Source organism: Papio anubis, chromosome 19 (assembly GCF_008728515.1).
Source record: "Papio anubis isolate 15944 chromosome 19, Panubis1.0, whole genome shotgun sequence".
Classification (NCBI taxonomy): Eukaryota; Metazoa; Chordata; class Mammalia; order Primates; family Cercopithecidae; genus Papio; species Papio anubis.
The window spans coordinates 26,693,802-26,712,564 of NC_044994.1; the positions used below are offsets into that span (position 1 = coordinate 26,693,802).

The 18,763-nt window shown below is 38.1% G+C and overlaps 1 protein-coding gene across 32 annotated transcripts in view; it reads left to right on the forward strand.

The window, feature by feature from the left end:
• DTNA (dystrobrevin alpha) overlaps positions 1 to 18,763 on the forward strand; it is a 397,895-nt gene that overhangs the window by 181,873 nt on the left and 197,259 nt on the right. For all 32 annotated transcript variants that reach the window (XR_004180045.1, XR_004180047.1, XR_004180046.1 and 29 more), the window contains exon 2: positions 354 to 478. The gene's annotated coding sequence lies outside the window, so the exon portion shown is untranslated. The remainder of the gene's footprint in view (positions 1 to 353; positions 479 to 18,763) is intronic.

Sequence of the window (18,763 nt, forward strand, 5' to 3'; positions counted from 1 at the left end):
TTCCCATTTCTGGTTTTACAATCAACTAAATCCATAGAGCTATATCAGGAACCCGAGGTTCCAGGTCACTCTCTATCTTTAACCAGCTTTTAAATCTTGGATGATCACTTCATCCCTCTGGGACTCACTGTCCTCATCAGTGAAATGACTTCTACCATAAATGTCTATTTTTATAAATATTTCTTATACCAAATGAAAAGCAAAGTTCCAAATTGCATACGTTATTAATAGAGGATATGGGGATTTATAAAATATCATATGTTCTAGATCTGCCAATTCTGGCTTCCTGTTTGTGTAATAAATATAGAAGTGTGAATTGCTTAGCTAAATAAAAGTCTACTTTCTCATTGCAGATAAATAGGATTTACCAATCCTTGGATGAAGTGCTTGGGAAGTCTTTAAGTGCCATAATCAACTGCCATTTCAAAGAATATAGATGGTTTTGAAAAGTTCATGCTGTCCCTTCACTGAATTTTAGGTGAGTGTGTTTAAGACAAAGAACTTAAGATGAATATTGAACTGTTTCTCTTTAAAGTGATCCTCTCCTTTGCCTGAAAAGAAAATGGGTTTAAATATTATCAATGCTGAGGTGGCGCAAGATGGCTAAATAAATATTATCAATGCCTTTCAGTTTCACACCTTTAGTGAGGTTCCAGACAATGAAAGACTTACTCTCTTTATTTTTTGTTTATTTATTGTTAGTATTATTATCAGAAACCATCTGAACTGTGAGCTCGATAACATGGAAGTTGTCTTGACCGTCACTTCCTGGTTTCTATTAAGCAAATGCCAAAATGCTTCATTCTATTCTAAAGGTTATATGATTTGTAAAATATAAAATGTACTTAATATCAGAGTAATAAACCAGAATGAGACAAAATTTTTGATGGCATAAACTGAATGAAAATTTGATGGTGATAATAATGGTTTAATCACTAACAAATCTGTGTTTGAGATAGGGATAACATTTTAGATGCTGCTTATTGGGAGATTTTACTTAGAATTAAAAGTAGGGCATGGTTGAAGGCAGGTGTGCTAAATTTTTAAAGTGCTATGTACAATTAAGCACCTCCCCCCCCCACACACACACATTAAGCTTTGTTTTGTCTGGCCATAAAATAGATGAATAAATATATTTTACATCATCATATGTCATCACCTTTCCATGTTAGAAAACAGAAGAGCCTAAAATTGCTGCTTTAATATTAGTCTGATATATGCCGTTGCCATTTTTCAGCAGAATAGAGGGGAATGGAGAAAGTGAGTGGTGGTCATATTGAGGATATTGTGTGGCTTTCTACCTCCTCCTAAGTCTAGTTTTCAAAGTGTGGCTTTATTATGTACTTTGAAGAAAGGTGATCTTCAGAACACCAGCATATACCTATGTTTACAATTCCAATAAAATAATGCAGCTGACAGAGCATTGGCCACTGTCTAAATCTAATCTGAAAGGCAGAGATGCTTCCTTAATACTTTTGATTAGCTTCAAAATGATGGCAAATAATGCTTTCATAAACTTACGCGTGTATAAATTTGGTTTATGGAGATTGGATGTAGAACTAAAATGGTAATTCTATTTATTTACAAGATGTGTGTTGAACGCAGTTCCCAGAAGCTAAACTTGGTGCCCATCAAAAATACCAGTAAATCAGTTTGCCTAGTGTAACAGTTACTGTAGAAGAAGAAAATGAAAATGAAAAACTTATTTTCTGAATCCGTTATTTTCCACGTGTGCCCATCTGTGCCTGTTACCTTCAGGGCCATTCCTTGCCCTGCCCCACCTCTGTTCATTCCACAGGAACTGACCCTATGGGCTGTATTTTCCAGCCACAGCCTCCCCTCCACTCCTACACCTTACCTCCAGCTTCTTCCAGTGACCCTGAACCCTGAACCTCATTAACACCACCTCTTCCCTTTTATCCCTTGAGAATCATGAGTGATAGTGCCTTTGGCTTCCTGAGGCTGCTCGTCTTTAATTTGATTCACTGTTCCCAATTTAGCTTCTCAGTTCTTTCATCTTTGTAATCATTTCCTTGTATTAAAGTTTATCATTTTAAATACTTAGAATGTTTACTTTTCTCTTGGTTGAATCCTAACTAATCCATCAATACTTCATTAATTTCTTCCAAAATTATTGGAAGAAAAATGAACACGGATTACTTGCTTCTTAAGAAAACAAATGCTTCCTAGGAAATTAAATTTAAATGTAAAGTTGGGCAGGGTGTTTTTTACTTTTAAAATACTTTATACTAAGACATTGAGATATACGTACAAAGAGGTCACAAGTAAGTGTATATCTCGATGAATTTTCACAAAGTGTATACTTCCAATAAGATCAAGAAGTAGATTACCAATGCCCCCAGAAGTCCTGCTCATGTGACCTTCCAGTCATTCCTCCAACAGAGGAAACCATCGTCATGGCTTATATGACCACTAACTAATTTTGCCTATTCTAGAACTTTATCTAATGGAATCATACAGTATGTCAATTATTTATTTAGTAAAATTTATTTGAGAGCAATTTAGGTCACCCAAAAATTGAGTGGAAAGTACAGTTTTTATATATCTGCCTACACACACAGACACACACACACACACACACACACACACAAAATGGGCATCCTCCATCAGAATGGTATATTTGTTACTATCAATGAACCTACATTAACCCATCATCACCTGAAGTCCACAGTTTACATTAGGGTACATTCTTGGTGTTGTGCATTCTATGGGCTTTGACAAATGCATAAATGACATGTTTCCATCACTGTGATATCATACAGAATAGTTTCACTGCCCTAAAACTCCTCTGTGCTCTGCCCATTCATCCCTCCTTCGCACCTCACTCTCATCTTTTCCCTGGCTCCATAGTTTTACCTTTTCCGAAATGTCATATCGTTGAAATCATACAGTGTGTAGCCTTTTCAGGTTGGCCTCTTTCACTCAGTAATATGCATTTCAGTCTCCTTCATGGCTTTTCATGGCTTGATAGTTCATTTTGTTTTAGTGTTGAGTAATAGTCCACTGCCTGGATATACCACATTTAATTGGTGTATTCACCTATTGGAGGACATTTTTGTTGTTTCCTTGTTTTGAAAATTATGAATAAAGCTGATGTAAACATCCAGTGTAGGTTTTTGTGTGGACATAAATTTTCAACTCATTTGGGTAAATATTTTAGGTTGGTGCAAAAGTAATTGCGGTTTTGCCATTACTTTTTGATTTAACTACTTTTGCCCCAACCTGATATCAAGGAGTGTCATTGCTGGATCATAGGGTAAAAATAAGTTTACTTTTGTAGAAACTGCTGCACTGTCTTTCAAGGTAATTGTATCATTTTGCATTTCCACCAGCAACAAATAAGTGTCCTGTTGCTCCATATCCTCTCCAGCATTTGATGTCAGTGTTTTAGAATTTGGTCAATCTAATAGGTGTATACTTCTGATTTTAATTAGCAGTTCCCTAATGATGTTGAACATCTCTTCATATGCTTACTTTCTATCTTTGTATCTTCTTTGGTGAGGTGTCTGTTCAGATCTTTGGCCCATTTTTTAACTGGGTTGTTTTCTTATTGTTGAGAGTTAAAAGTTCTTTGTATATTATGGCTAATAACCCTTTATCACATGTGTCTTTTGAAAATAATTTCTCTTATCTCTGTCTTCTCTTGTCATTTTCTTGAAGGTTTGTTTTTTTTAAAAACTGAAAAAAAAATTAAACTTAATATTAAAACTATATCCTCAGCTGTTGAATATTGTAACATTAATTCATTGCTGTTAACACAATCATTGTCAAGTTTCGCATTTTGCATATCAAATTAAGGGGAAGATTTTTAAATTTTCAGATATATCCCAAGTATTATTTTTATTTTTAAAATGTCCTCATTTCACAAATTTTACTATGTATAGTATAAGAACTTCTTAATCTCATTCCAACATTCACATTTAAATCAGTTTCATTCCAGCATTCACATTTAAATCTAAAGCTTCTGATTTACTTCATTTTGGTTCTTTTCACCTACAGTTGAAAGATCTGACCTCTCTATTTTAGTAATGGTTGTTTGCTACTTGAAGATGCCTTATGATCTGAACATTTCAAATTTCCTATAATAAATACCGGATGTATTGGAAAGCAATGTGACCAAGATCCCAGTGTCTGTCTTTCTTGATAACTAATCAGTTCACTCTATCTCAACAATTCCATTCGTTCTAAAGAGATTCCTTGGTATTAAAGTCGCTTTTCACTTAATCATTTTGGTACTTCATTTAGTTATTTTAAATAGAAGGGCCTTGCTATTTTCATTTCCTTCTCATTTATTTATGTAGACGTGTTCCTTTTCAATCTTGTCTCAGAGGTCATCTCGACTGCTCATCTGTCCATTTTAATGTACTGTGGTTGGACTCTAAAGGACATGGTGTTCCTTCTACCAACAATTTTCATCTATTCAACCAATGTTAATGTTGAACCTGCAATGCCTAATTTAGAATCCTTTCAGACAATGTGCAAATGCCATCATGAGCAGAATTTCTAAAACTCCTTTATCATCCTAAAGCTGAGAGACACAGGTATGAGGAGCTTCATGATACAGTTTAAGACAATGAATAACTGATATTGCCAATACAAGTCTTCCCCTTATTTGATACAGCTCTAAAATTTCTAACCATTAACATTTCTCTCTAGCTTATATAAATGAGATTTTATAAAATTATAATTTTTAAAAAGTGCCCTTGGATGGAAAAATGCACCCATTAATTATATATACTACATAATATGTAAATCTAATGAATTAGCAAGGAAGAGACCCCTGAAACAATGGTACAAACATTCAGCTCTGGAAGTTTTGGTACACATATGTAGGAAATGATCACACCAACTTTATGATGTTGCCTATTGGGTCAAGGGAAACACCTGACATCAAAGATAACTCAGGCTGAACAGATCTTAATGTCACATTGGGAGAGAGGGGTGAGAAGAGTGGAGGTATTAGTCCTTACAATAATGAACAACATTGTGATGGGAGATTTTTATATATATATATGTACTTTAGGTTCTGGGATACATGTGCAGAATGTGCAGGTTTGCTGCATAGGTATACAGGTGCCATGGTGGTTTGCTTTACCCATCAACCCATCATCTACATTAGGTATTTCTCCTAATGCTATCCCTCCCCTTGCCCCTCACCCCCCAACAGGCCCTGGTGTGTGATGTTCCCCTCCCTGTGCCCATATGTTCTCATTGTTCAACTCCCACTTATGAGTGAGAACACACAGTGTTTGGTTTTCTGTTCCTGTGTTAGTTTGCTGAGAATGATGGTTTCCAGCTTCATCCATATCCCTGCAAAGGACATGAACTCATTCTTTTTTTGGCTACATAGAATTCCATGGTGTATATGTGCCACATTTTCTTTATCCAGTCTAGCATTGATGGGCATTTGGGGCTGTTCCAAGTGTTTGCTTCTATGAATAGTGCTGCAATAAACATACGTGTGCATGTGTCTTTATAGTAGAATGATTTATAATCCTTTGGGTATATACCCAGTAATGGGATTGCTACGTCAAATGATATTTCTGGTTCTAGATCCTTGAGGAATCGCCACACTGTCTTCCACAATGATTGAATTAATTTACACTCCCACCAACAATGTAAAAGCATTCCTATTTCTCCACATCCTTCCAGCATCTGTTGTTTCCTGACTTTTCAATGATTGCCATTCTAACTGGCATGAGATGGTATCTCATTGTGGTTTTGATTTGCATTTTTCTAATGACCAGTGATGATGAGCTTATTTTCGTATGTTTTTTGGCGACATAAATGTCTCCTTTTGAAAAGTGTCTGTTCATATCATTTGTCCACTTTTTGATGGGGTTGTTTTTTTCTTGTAACTTTGTTTAAGTTCCTTATAGATTCTGGATATTAGCCCTTTGTCAGATGAGTAGATTGCAAAAATTTTCTCCCATTCTGTAGATTTCCTCTTCACTCTAATGCTAGTTTCTTTTGCTGTGCAGAAGCTCTTTACTTTAATTAGATCCCATTTGTGAATTTTGACTTTTGTTGCCATCCCTTTTGGTGTTTTAGTCATGAAGTCTTTGCCCATGCCTATGTCCTAAATGGTTTTGCCTAGGTTTTCTTCTAGGGTTTTTATGATTTTAGGCCTTACATCTAAGTGTTTAATCCATTTTGAGTTAATTTCTGTATGAGGTGTAAGGAAGGGGTCCAGTTTCAGTTTTCTGCATATGGCTAGCCAGTTTTCCCAACACCATTTATTAAATAGGGAATGCTCTCCCCATTGCTTGTTTTTGTCAGGTTTGTCAAAGATCAGATGGTTGTAGATGTGTGGTGTTATTTCTGAGGCCTCTGTTGTGTTCTATTGGTCTATATATTTGTTTTGATACCAGGTCCATGCTGTTTTGGTTACTATAGCCTTGTAGTATAGTTTAAGTTAGGTAGCATGATGCCTCCAGCTTTGTTCTTTTTGCTTAGGATTGTCTTGGCTATACAGGCTCTTTTTTGTTTCCATATGAAATTTAAAGTAGTCTTTTCTAATTCTGTGAAGAAAGTCAATGGCGCTTCATGGGAATGGCATTGAATCTATAAATTACTTTGGGCAGTATGGCCATTTTCACAATACTGATTCTTCCTATCCATGAACATCGAATGTTTTTCCATTTGTTTGTGTCATCTCTTCTTTCCTTGAGCAGTGGTTTGTCCTTTATTTCCCTCGTAAGTTGTATTCCTAGGTATTTTATTCTCTTTGTAACAATTGTGAATGGGAGTTTGCTCATGATTTGGCTCTCTGGTTGTCTACTACTGGTATATAGGAATGCTTGTGATTTTTGCACGTTGGTTTTGTATCCTGACACTGCTGAATTTGCTTATCAGCTTAACGAGGTTTTGAGCTGAGACGATGGGGCTTTCTAAATATACAATCACGTCATCTGCAAACAGAGATAATTTGACTTCCTCTCTTCCTATTTGAATACCCTTCATTTCTTTCTCTTGCCTGATTGCCCTGGGCAGAACTTCCAATACTGTATTGAATAGGAGTGGTGAGAGGGCATCCTTGTCTTGTGCTGGTTTTCAAAGGGAATGCTTCCAGCTTTTGCCCATTCAGTATGATTTTGGCTGTGGGTTTGTCATAAATAGCTCTTATTATTTTGAGATATGTTCCATCAATACCTAGTTTATTGAGTGTTTTTAGCATGAAAGGGTGTTGAATTTTATTGAAGGCCTTTTCTGCATCTATTGAGATAATCATGTGGTTTTTGTCATTGGTTCTGTTTATGTAATGGATTACGTTTATTGATTTGTGTATGTTGAGCCAGCCTTGCATCCCAGGATGAAGCCGACTTGATCGTGGTGGATAACCATTTTGATATGCTGCTGGATTCAGTTTGCCAGTATGTTATTGAGGATTTTTGCATAAATGTTCATCAGGGATATTGGCCTAAAATGTTCTTTTTTTGTTGTGTCTCTGCCAGGTGTTGGTATCAGGATGATGCTGGCCTCTTTAAATGATTTAGGGTGGAGTCCCTCTTTTTCTGTTGCTTGGAATTGTTTCAGAAGGAATGGTACCAGCTCCTCTTTGTACCTCTGGTAGAATTCGGCTATGAATCCGTCTAGTCCCGGGATTTTTTCAGTTGTTGTTGTTGGTAGACTATTAATTACTGCCTCAATTTCCGAACTTGTTATTGGTCTATTCAGGGATTCGACTTCTTCTTTGTTTAGTCTTGGGAGGGTGTATGTGTCCAAGAATTTATCCATTTCTCCTAGATTTTCTAGTTTATTTGCATAGGGGTGTTTATAGTATTCTCTGATCGTAATTTGTATTTCTGTGAGATCAGTAGTGATTTCGCCTTTATCATTTTTATTGTGCCTATTTGATTCTTCTCTCTTTTCCTCTTTATTAGTCTGGCTAGCGGTCTATTTTGTTTATCTTTTCAAAAAACCAGCTCCTGGATTCATTGATTTTTTGAAGGGTTTTTCATGTCTCTATCTCCTTCAGTTCTGCTCTGATCATAGTTATTTCTTGTCTTTTGCTAACTTTTGGATTTGTTTGCTCTTGCTTCTCTAGTTCTTTCAATTGTGATGTTAGGGTGTTGATTTTAGCTCTTTCCTGCTTTCTTCTGTGGGCATTTGGTGTTATAAATTTCCCTCTAAACACTGCCATAGTTGTGTCCCAGAGATTCTGGTACATTCTGTCTTTCTCCTCATTGGTTTCAAAGAACATCTTTATTTCTGACTTAATTTTGTTATTTACCCAGTAGTCATTCAGGAGCAGGTTGTTCAGTTTACTTGTAGTTGTGCGGTTTTGAGTGAGTTTCTTAATCCAGAGTTCTAATTTGATTGCATTGTGGTCTGAGAGACAGTTTATTATGATTTTCATTCTTTTGCATTTGCTGAGCAGTGTTTTACTTCCAATTATGTGGTCAATTTTAGAATAAGTGCTATGTGGTGCTGAGAAGAATGTATATTCTGTTGATTTGGGTGGAGAGTTCTGTAGATGTCTATTAGGTCTGCTTGGTCCAAAGCTGAGTTCAAGTTCTGAATATCCTTGTTAATCTTCTGTCTCGTTGATCTAATGTTGACAGTAGGGTGTTAAAGTCTCCCATTATTATTGTGTGGGAGTATAAGTCTCTCTGTAAGTCTCTAAGAACTTGCTTTATGAATCTGGGTGCTCCTGTATTGGGTGCATATATATTTAGGATTGTTAGCTCTTCTTGTTGCATTGATCCCTTTACCATTATGTAATGCCCTTCTTTGTCTTTTTTGATATTTGTTGGTTTAAAGTCTGTTTTATCAGAGACTAGGATTGCAACTTCTGCTTTTTTTTTTTTTTTTCTTTCCATTTGCTTGGTAAGTCTTCCTCCATCCTTTTATTTTGAGCTTATGTGTGTCTTTGCACATGACATGGGTCTCCTGAATACAGCACACTGATGGTTCTTGACTCTTTATCCAATTCGCCAATCTGTGTAAATGGGCGTTTAGCCCATTTACATTTAAGGTTAATATTGTTCTGTGTGAATTGACCCTGTCATTATGATGCTAGCTGGTTATTTTGCCCATTAGTTAATGCAGTTTCTTCATAGTGTGGATGGTATATACAATTTGGTTTGTTTTTGCTGTGGCTGGTACTGGTTTTTCCCTTCCATATTTAGTGCTTCCTTCAGGAGCTCTTGTAAGGCAGGCCTGATGGTGACAAAATCCCTTAGTATTTGCTTGTCTATAAAGGATTTTATTTCTTCTTCACTTATGAAGCTTAGTTTGGCTGGATAGGAAATTCTGGGTTGGAAATTCTTTTCTTTAAGAATGTTGAATATTGGCCTCCACTCTCTTCTGGTTTGTAGGATTTCTGCTGAGAGATCCACTGTTAGTCTGATGGGCTTCCCTTTGTGGGTAACCCAATCTTTCTCTCTGGCTGCCCTTAATATTTTTTCCTTCATTTCAACCTTGGTGAATCTGACAATTATGTGTCTTGGGGTTGCTCTTCTTGAGGAGTATCTTTGTGGTGTTGTCTGTATTTCCTGAATTTAAATGTTGGCCTGTCTTGCTAGATTGAGGAAGTTCTCCTGGATAATATCCTGAAGTGTGTTTTCTTAGTTCCATTCTCCCCGTCACTTTCAGGTACACCAATCAAACGTAGGTTTTGAATTTTCACCTAGTACCATACTTCTTGGAGGCTTTGTTTTTTCCTTTTCATTCTTTTTTCTCTTATCTTGTCTTCATGCTTTATTTCATTAGGTTGATCTTCAATCTCTGATATCCTTTATTCTGCTTGATCGATTCAGCTATTGATACTTGTATATGCTTCACGAAGTTCTCATGCTGTGTTTTTCACCTCCATCAGGTCATTTATGTTCTTCTCTAAACTGGTTATTCTAGTTAGCAATTCCTCTAACCTGTTATCAAGGTTCTTAGCTTCCTTGCATTGGGTTAGAACATGTTCCTTTACCTCAGAGGAGTTTGCTATTACCCACCTTCTGAAGGCTGTTTGTCAAACTCATTCTCTGTCCAGTTTTGTTCCCTTGCTGGCAAATAATTGTGATCCTTTGGAGAAGAGGCGTTGTGGTTTTTGGAATTTTCAGCCTTTTTGCACTGCTTTTTCCTCATCTTCATGGATTTATCTACCTTTGGTCTTTGATGTTGGTGACCTTCAGATGGAGTTTTTGCGTGGTCATTTTTTTGTTGTTTTTGATGTTGATGCTATTGCTTTCTGATTGTTAGTTTTCCTTCTAATAGGCCCCTCTGCTGCAGGTCTGCTGGAGTTTGCTAGAGGTCCACTCCAGACCCTGTTTGCCTGGGTATCACCAGTGAAGGCTGCAGAACAGCAAAGATTGCTGCCTGCTCCTTCCTCCGGAAGCTTCATCCCAGAGGGGGACCCACCAGATGCCAGCCAGACCTCTTCTGTATGAGGTATCTATCGACCCCTGCTGGGAGGTATCTCCCCATCAGGAGGCATGGGGGTCAGGGACTCACTTGAGGAGGCATTCTGTTGCTTAGCAGAGCTCAAGTGCTGTGCTGGGAGATCTGCTGCTCTCTGCAGAGCTGGCAGGCAGAAATGTTTAAGTCTGGTGAAGCTGTGCCCACAGCTGCCCCTTCCCCCAGGTGCTCTGTTCCAGGGAGATGGGAGTTTTATCTATAAGCCCTTGACTGGGGCTGCTGCCTTTCTTTCAGAGATGCCCTGCCCAGAGAAGAGGAATCTAGAGAGGCAGTCTGGCTACAGTGGCTTTGCAGTGTTGTGGTGGGCACCGCCCAGTGTTGTGGTGGGCACCGCCCAGTCTGAACTCCCGGTGGCTTTGTTTACACTGTAAGGGGAAGACCCCCAACTCAAGCCTCAGTAATGGTGGATGCCCCTCCCTCCACCAAACTTGAGCGTCATAGGTTGACTTCAGACTGCTGTGCTGACAGTGAGAATTTCAAGCCAGTGGATCTTAGCTTGCTGGGTTCCTTTGGGGTGGGATCCACTAGCACTTGGCTTCCTGGCTTCAGCCCCCTTCCCAGGGGAGTAAACAGTTCTGTCTCACTGGCATTCCAGGCACCACTGGGTTACAAAAAGAAAACTCCCGCAGCTAGCTTGGTGTCTGCCCAAATGGCTGCCTTGTTTTGTACTTGAAACCCAGGTCCCATGTGGCATAGGCACCCAAGAGCATCTCCTCGTCCACAGGTTGTGAAGACCATGGGAAAAGTGTAGTAACTGGGCCAGATAGCACCCTTCCTCATGGCAAGGTCCTTCATGACTTCCCTTGGCTAGGGGAGGGAGTTCTCCGACCTCTTGCACTTCTCAGGTGAGGCGATGCCCCACCCTGCTTCGGCTGGCCCTCTGTGGGCTGCACCCACTGTCTAACCAGTCCCATTGAGAGGAACTGGGTACATCAGTTGGAAATGCAGAAATCATCTGCCTATTGCGTTGTTTTCACTGGGAGCTGCAGACTGGAGCTCTTTCTATTCAGCCATCTTGCCACAATGGGAGATTTTAAATAACTTGTTCTCAAGTAATTCAGATAGGTGATTTTAATCATGATGTAATCTCAAGTACCTCTGCTGAACCACAGAGTATGATGTTAGAAAACACAAATGTGTTTAAATGCAGAAATCATCTTTTATCCATCTTTGTATCCCTGGAAACTAACACAGTGCTTGGCACACTATTAATACTTTCTAAATAAATGGCTGGTGATTAAGGGCAAAGGCACAAAGCAATGCTGGCTAATGCTTACTGAGGTCTTATTTTATGCGAGAAATTGTTCTATATTCTCTCTTTCATGCCTAAACAACCCTATGACATAGGCACTATTATTATCTCCTTTTTTAAGGATTAGGAAACTCAGGTCCACAGAAGTTAAATAACCTGCCTGAGGTTAAGTAAGTTGAAGGTGAAAATTCAAATCCAGACAGCCTGGCTTTGGGGCCTGAGCTACTAATTATGATGCTCCACTGCCTCTGACGTAAAATAATCACCGAGCAATTTTAAAACACAGAAGCAACATTTTGTATTATTTAAAAACATTCTGTCATTTCAGAGTACGCCTGTATTAACAGACCTGCCCAAATCATGAACGCTCACTTTGAACAGAAATTCCATCTTTTCTGTATTCTTCCTCCCCTTTCCTTTTAAAACATGACTGACTAAACTAACTTTCTAACTTATGTTCAGATCTCATCATTTTCTTTCTTCAGTGATTTGTTCTATCTCAAATATCCCATTGCTCCTTTTACAAGATTGCTTAAGGATGTGTAATCTTGAGCAAGTTACTTAACCTCTCTGAGTGTCAGTTGACCAAGCTGAAAAGATAAGTCTATTTCATTTCAAGGACTAGGAAACAATACCTATAAAACAAAGCACAATGGAGTTCCTGATGCATTGCATGTGCGAAACGAGCAGTTGAAAATATCATCTAAGTACTCTCATCCACTTTGGTTTCAAAGCCAGCATTGACTGCCCCATCCGAAGAAAATCTGTGTCTTGTGTTCCTTAGCATGTCATAATACTGGTACAATGGACCTCTTGGGTCTCACTGCCTACCTTTGCTCCCCATCAGCTGATCTTTGCTAATACAAGGATATTTTGCCTTTCCTAAGCCATGCTCTTACTCCTTTACTTCTGCACATGCTAGTTCTTCTGCCTAGATGCTCCTCCCATCCACACTCCACCCCCAAATCCCCCTTATCCGCATACACTCATGTACTCTTTCGTAACTTGCAATATGCTAGTCATCTTTCAATATCCAGCACAGCTGTTGCTGTTACCCTTTCACTAAAGTCACTGATGAACTTCTCATGGATTATAGTTATGTGTCCTGTCTTTGAATGCACATAGACTTTGGGGTATTTTTAGGAGATCAGCACCTAATGTAGACAGCAGAAAGAAAATCAACCTTCATTATCAATCACAGCACCATATTGTAACTTCTCATGTTATTTGTCTCTCTCTCTTCTGAATTTTTCATCAAAGACAAATGCCAAGTCTCCTCCTGTTTGAAGTTCCTATACCAAGTTCAGAAGTAGTCTTCCTTTCTGGTTTTGAATGAAGTATGGAGGGTCATATTTTGAGATACATTTGAATGCTTTCAGTGTAGTTAAGATCATAATATTTTATCCAGCCATTAGAAATAGAAGAAGAGCTCCGTTCTGGGGAAGGAAACCTCACAGAGGGGGTCTGTGGCACTCTGTGCCAAGCACCAAAGCAGACTTTCCATGAACATTATCTTATTTAATCTTCATAATAACCCCACAAATTAACTATTATTATCTCTGTTATTCAGAGAAAAAACTGGGGTTCCAATAGCTTAGCTAACTTGCCAATGTTGTATTTCTGGTAAGTGGCAGAATGAGAATGTTAGATCTTTCCTCTGCAGCAAACTGCCACTCTAAAAGAGCTTTCCAATTTAATCCTATAAGAAGAATGTGTATGTTAGATAGTGTTAAAAATTTCCATTTAAAACATTTCCCGAGGAGTAAGCTATTTATAACTGCACAGATCTTTACTCATTGGCAAATAAGTTTATGTTTAGGTTGACGCTAAAATTAGCATTATTTCTGTTCAACAAGAGTTAAAAAGATGTAGCACCTTGTGGTTCTGCAACCTACTTATACAAAATCTTCTTTATTGATGTGCACATAAGCCTGGAAATGATGGTATCTAAAGCTGTAGAGTGATAGAATTTTAGTGCTAAATGTTATCTAGGATTACCACTGGAGGTGGAGTCTCTTTAAGGCAAGAGTTTCTGTCTCTCTTTCTTTTTTCTCCTTAAGAACATTTATGAAATAAATATTTATGACTAATTATAAAAGAATTTGTTTAGAATGCAAAAACATTTCCTAGATATAGTGATACTATTAGCACTTCTTAAAGAAATACATAAACACATTCTGAAATTTTTATAGCACTATTCAAGGGCCATGCATAAGAATAATAATGTATATGAATAAGCTCAAAATTAAATTTAATTGCAAAAGTCAGCATCCATAGAGAAGGGTTCTTTCCTTTTGGGAAAAATCGTAAGGATGCATAGGCAGCATTTATACCTATAAAGATCATTCATTCATTTTTTAAACATATATTGCACATCTTTTATGTTCCCTGGCTCTATGTTAGGCACCTGGGAACCCGAGATAAAGTATAATTATTTCAAGTAATATCCTAGTTATATTTGCCATAGATTATATCTTAGAGACATAAAATATCATAGAACTGAAGCATCAGAAAGGATATTTCAGATGATGTAGCCCAGACCTCCTAATTTTTGGCTTGAGGAAATTGAAGACTAGAGAGCTTAAGTACTACCCCAATAATTAGCAGCAAAGCCACAACTTGGACATGTCTGAGTCTTCTACTACCCAGCTCCTCTCTACTGTACAATAAACTAGCTAATATTGATATATTCTTGAATTTATTTTCCCCCAAGAGAAGATTCCTGGTCTAAGGAGAGAAGACTGAGAAAATAAAGTTGATTTTTATTTTAAATATAATGAATAGAAGTAGATTTATGATTCATCAAGCATTTATTGAGAATTAACTAAATATCCGGAACTTTCCTAGGAGCTGGTCCTACGTATGAGAAAAACAGAAATGTCTTTCTGGACCACATCCTGCTTACCATCTTGTGTGTGTGTGTGTGTGTGTGTGTGTGTGTGTGTGTGTGTGTAAAACCCTAGCCTAAAGGCACTAAACTGCCCTTTAATGGGAATATTAAAATAGCCCAGGCACTGGCAGATATACTGTAGTGCTAAAAAATGGCAACTAAAGTGATTAAAACATATTTATATTTACTTTTTTAAAAAATGTAAAACAGTGCAATTCTTAGGCACCTTATGTATTACATTGAAAAGATACATGTATATGTCTTTGGTCTCCTACTGTTATACGAATAACTTGTTTTATGACTATTTCCTGTTAAATACTTCAGAAGTAGAAAATAATTTTTTTAAATCTCAGTACATATCTACACTGCTATATCTCTTTGAGTAAGATAAACATACAGTATTTTAGAAAAAAAATGAGAATTCTGTTCACATTCCCACGTTATGTTCCTGATTAGTTATCTTTTGTTTGTGAATTGCCCCTTTACTTCGCTAGAAGAGCTTTGCAGAATGCTATTTACCTTTTCATAAGTATGATTTTTAAAACTATATTATCACAAGAATGGATGGAGCAATGTTTTTTCATCAAAAACTAGAATTCTGATGGGTTTACAAAAGTGAATAATAATGTGATTTAATGTTAGTGCATTCTTAGTAACGACAATTTACTGTTTGAGCTTGTATTTTAGCCATCAACTGATTTTTGTCACTTTCAAAATGCAAATGTTAAGTCTGTACAGAGTTTATTTTAGTGAAATCTTAAGCTGTAAATCTGATAGTTTCAAATTAGCAAAGCAGATAAATAATGTAGCTCTCAATTTTGTCTATTTCTAACAATTCTCTAACAGTAGGCTAGAAATTTTACTGCACTTGTGTCTGTGTATAATATGCCTTCAGACTCAGAAAAAAACTTGCAGTATTTTTACTTCCAATCCTAGTTGGATAAGTAAGGTGGCTGTCTTTTTTTATGAACGGGTTTTTATTATATCATGTCTCCCTAATGTATGTAAACAGCTCTAGTATCACATGACTTCCCTTCTGAAGTTGAATTTCTTCCCAGGGTAGTAGCATCCACAAAGCATATATTTGGCAGCAAAACAGCACTAGTACATTACAGATAAGGTTACATTCTTCCCATTCAGCCACAGCAAGTGAGCCTCTCATCCCCTCAGTTAAACACGTTCTGGTTTTATACTGAAGCAGATTTAGCCTCTCTCAGTTCCTTTTCCTCCTGTGTGGTCAAGGGTGCCACCATGAGAAGAACGGAGCAGGCCACCATCTGAATCCCTGACATATTCCCACAGCACTTGGAATTCTCCTTTGGCAAAAAACATTTGCAGACATTAAGTACAATGGTAAAATTACTCTACTATAACAGCCTTCCCATTCTCTCCTGGATTCTCCCTTCCTATAGTGCTAGAAGTGAAGACCTATGTAGCAGGACTTGTAAATGCCCACTACACTCAGTTCTTAACAGGAATTCTTCCATCTGATAATTACACTTTGCGATTTCCCATATCATCCAACCCTGGGGCTGTTGTGTGTAAAGTTGTAACTGCAAGCATGAAGATTTTTCATTAGAATATTATTAATCCACCTCCTGAATCCACCTTCTCCCTATTTTGTCTTACCTAATAACAAAGGTAATAGTCTAGCTCAGCTCATGATTGCCTTCTCATTAAAATATTCAGATCCTTTTCATACACATACCTGGGGTTCATGTGTAACATATACAACCTTAATAAGCTGTGGTTGCCTAGTAACCAGTGGAGGCGCTAACCAGTGGAGACGGGTCAGAGAGCCTGAAGAACATAAATAACTGAAGCATTGACATTAGTTTCAGCTGGGTCACCCAAGCCTTAATTCTGCACTAGCCACCCCAGACATTTCTAATGGGCTGGTGAAACAGTAGCTTTCTCAGAAGTAGCTCATTAAATCATAAAAACAAGAATTAGTGTTTAACATAATGTCCTTCTCTCTGGTCTGATAGGAGTTTGGGGAATGACCATGGAAATAACAGGACCAGATCCTAATGCCTTTGAAATACTTTTTACAGAATACAGAATGAAATGTTTGCAAGGACTCAACACTCTCAAACAGCTTTTTCCACGTGCTCCTGATTCTGTTTGGTCAGTTTCATTAGGAAAAATTTTTTTAGCATTGACCCGTTCTCTAAAATTATTATCTTTTTCGTGTTGAGTGGTTAAGGATTCTGAAACATTTTCCCTTGTTTTCAGCGGCTCTTGCTTTAAAAAGCAATGTAGAAACAAAGAGAAAAATGTTAGAATAAGCAGACTGATAGCAGGATGGAAAAATTAACCCATAACATAAATAATACCTGATAACTTCTGAAGAAAACACATACAGCTTGAAGCGCACACAGTGCTTTTCCTTATAACTGGGGCATTTGGCCATATGCTGGGACTTTCAAAGCCCCAAGATAAGATACCGCTGTCTTAAAGTGTGTTACATTTCAAAGGGAAAAAAGAACATTACATTTTTATGAAAACAATCTGAAATACACTATTGACTTGAAAGCAAAATTAGCATGAGTTCTTAAGGGGAAAAATAAGATAGGCCAGGCATGGTGGCTCATGCCTGTAATCCCAGCACTTTGGGAGGCTGAGGCATGCAGATCACAAAGTCAAGAGATCAAGACCACCCTGACCAACATTGTGGAACCCCCATCTCTAATAAAAATACAAAAATTAGCTGGACCTGGTGGCACACACCTGTAGTCCCAGCTACTCAGGAGGCTGAGGCAGGAGAATCACTTGAACCAGGGAGGCAGAGGTTGCAGTGAGCCAAGATCGAGCCACTGCACTCCAGCCTGGTGACAGAGCAAGACTCCAGCTCAGAAAATAAAATAAAATAAGAATAAGATAAAAGAATGGCAGCATTGGAAAGTAATTCTGTCACCAGACCCACCTCATATACTGCCATTGCTTCACCTTCCCAGCCCATCGAGTGAGAAATTTGAAGAAGTACAGCTGTAAGAGATAGACATTTCACTGTTTGGAAAGAAAGATGATTTTTTTACTTAAATCAGAAAAAATGTCACTACTCATAACAAAATAATTTGTTTGGACTCTGCCCTACATATAAGCAGGACAGGAAATTATTAACCACTGTTTACTGAGAGCTGTTCAGAGGCCTGCCCACTTTACTCTAAAGCACTGGTTCTCAACCAGGGGCAGCTTAGCTGTCCAGGGAACATTTAGCAATATCTGTAGGCATTTTTGATTGTCCTGCCTGGGCATGGAAGTGATGCTAGCATCTGGTGGGTATAGTCCAGGGATGCTGCTAACAATCTACAATGCTCAGGGCAGTCCCTAAAAGGAAAGAATGATCTGGCCCAACGTATCAATAGTGCCAAATGTTGAGAAATTCTTCTAAAAAGTACTAAGAGCTAAAGTAACTCTGTACCAGGCTCAATATGTGGTATTTTTCATTACCATTGAATCCCCACCACCATTCCATTAGGTGGGTATTACTGTTACCTCCATTTTCAGATGATGAAGTGGAGGCTCAGAAGGTTAACTTGCTCAAGGCCATGCAGTAAGCAAGTAGTGGATCCTGAATTCAAAAGCAGATTAGTTTCCACAAGCCAACTCCTGTGAGGTCACTGTGCTTCTTTCTTCAAAAATACCTACATAATTGCCTTCTGTGCTTTCTGAAACTCTTTGTCTCCACAGGGCCCCTATTAAAACGCATGTGTGTCATTTTTGCTGGCTGACAAGATAGTTAATCAAGGCCCATGATTCCATTTGCAGAGTAAATTTACCGGGTTCTAGGGACCTGGACTGGAGAAGAGATGACATTGTTAGAAGGGGAGACAAAAGGTTCCTGAACAGGGAGAGTTCATTTCTTAAAGACCCTCTTTGATGGAGAAGATGGGATTCCAGGACAGGACTTAGAGTGCAGAAAAGGCCTAATTGTGCACCAGGGATTTGATTGTATGAAATAGAGTAAGGCTGTGGTAGTAAGTATTGCAGGAGGATGTGACAACTTCCTTGTTCTAAAGGAGAGGACAGGCAGATTCTTCCTGCTAGAGGAACCCATTGGCCCGCTTGTGGCATGCCCCTGAGGGAATCTAAGCTATTGGAAGACCAAAGAAGGCAGTCAGGCATGGGCACGGAAGAAGCCCAGGAAGTGTTGGTGATCCCAAAACAGGAAGCTGACAATCCAC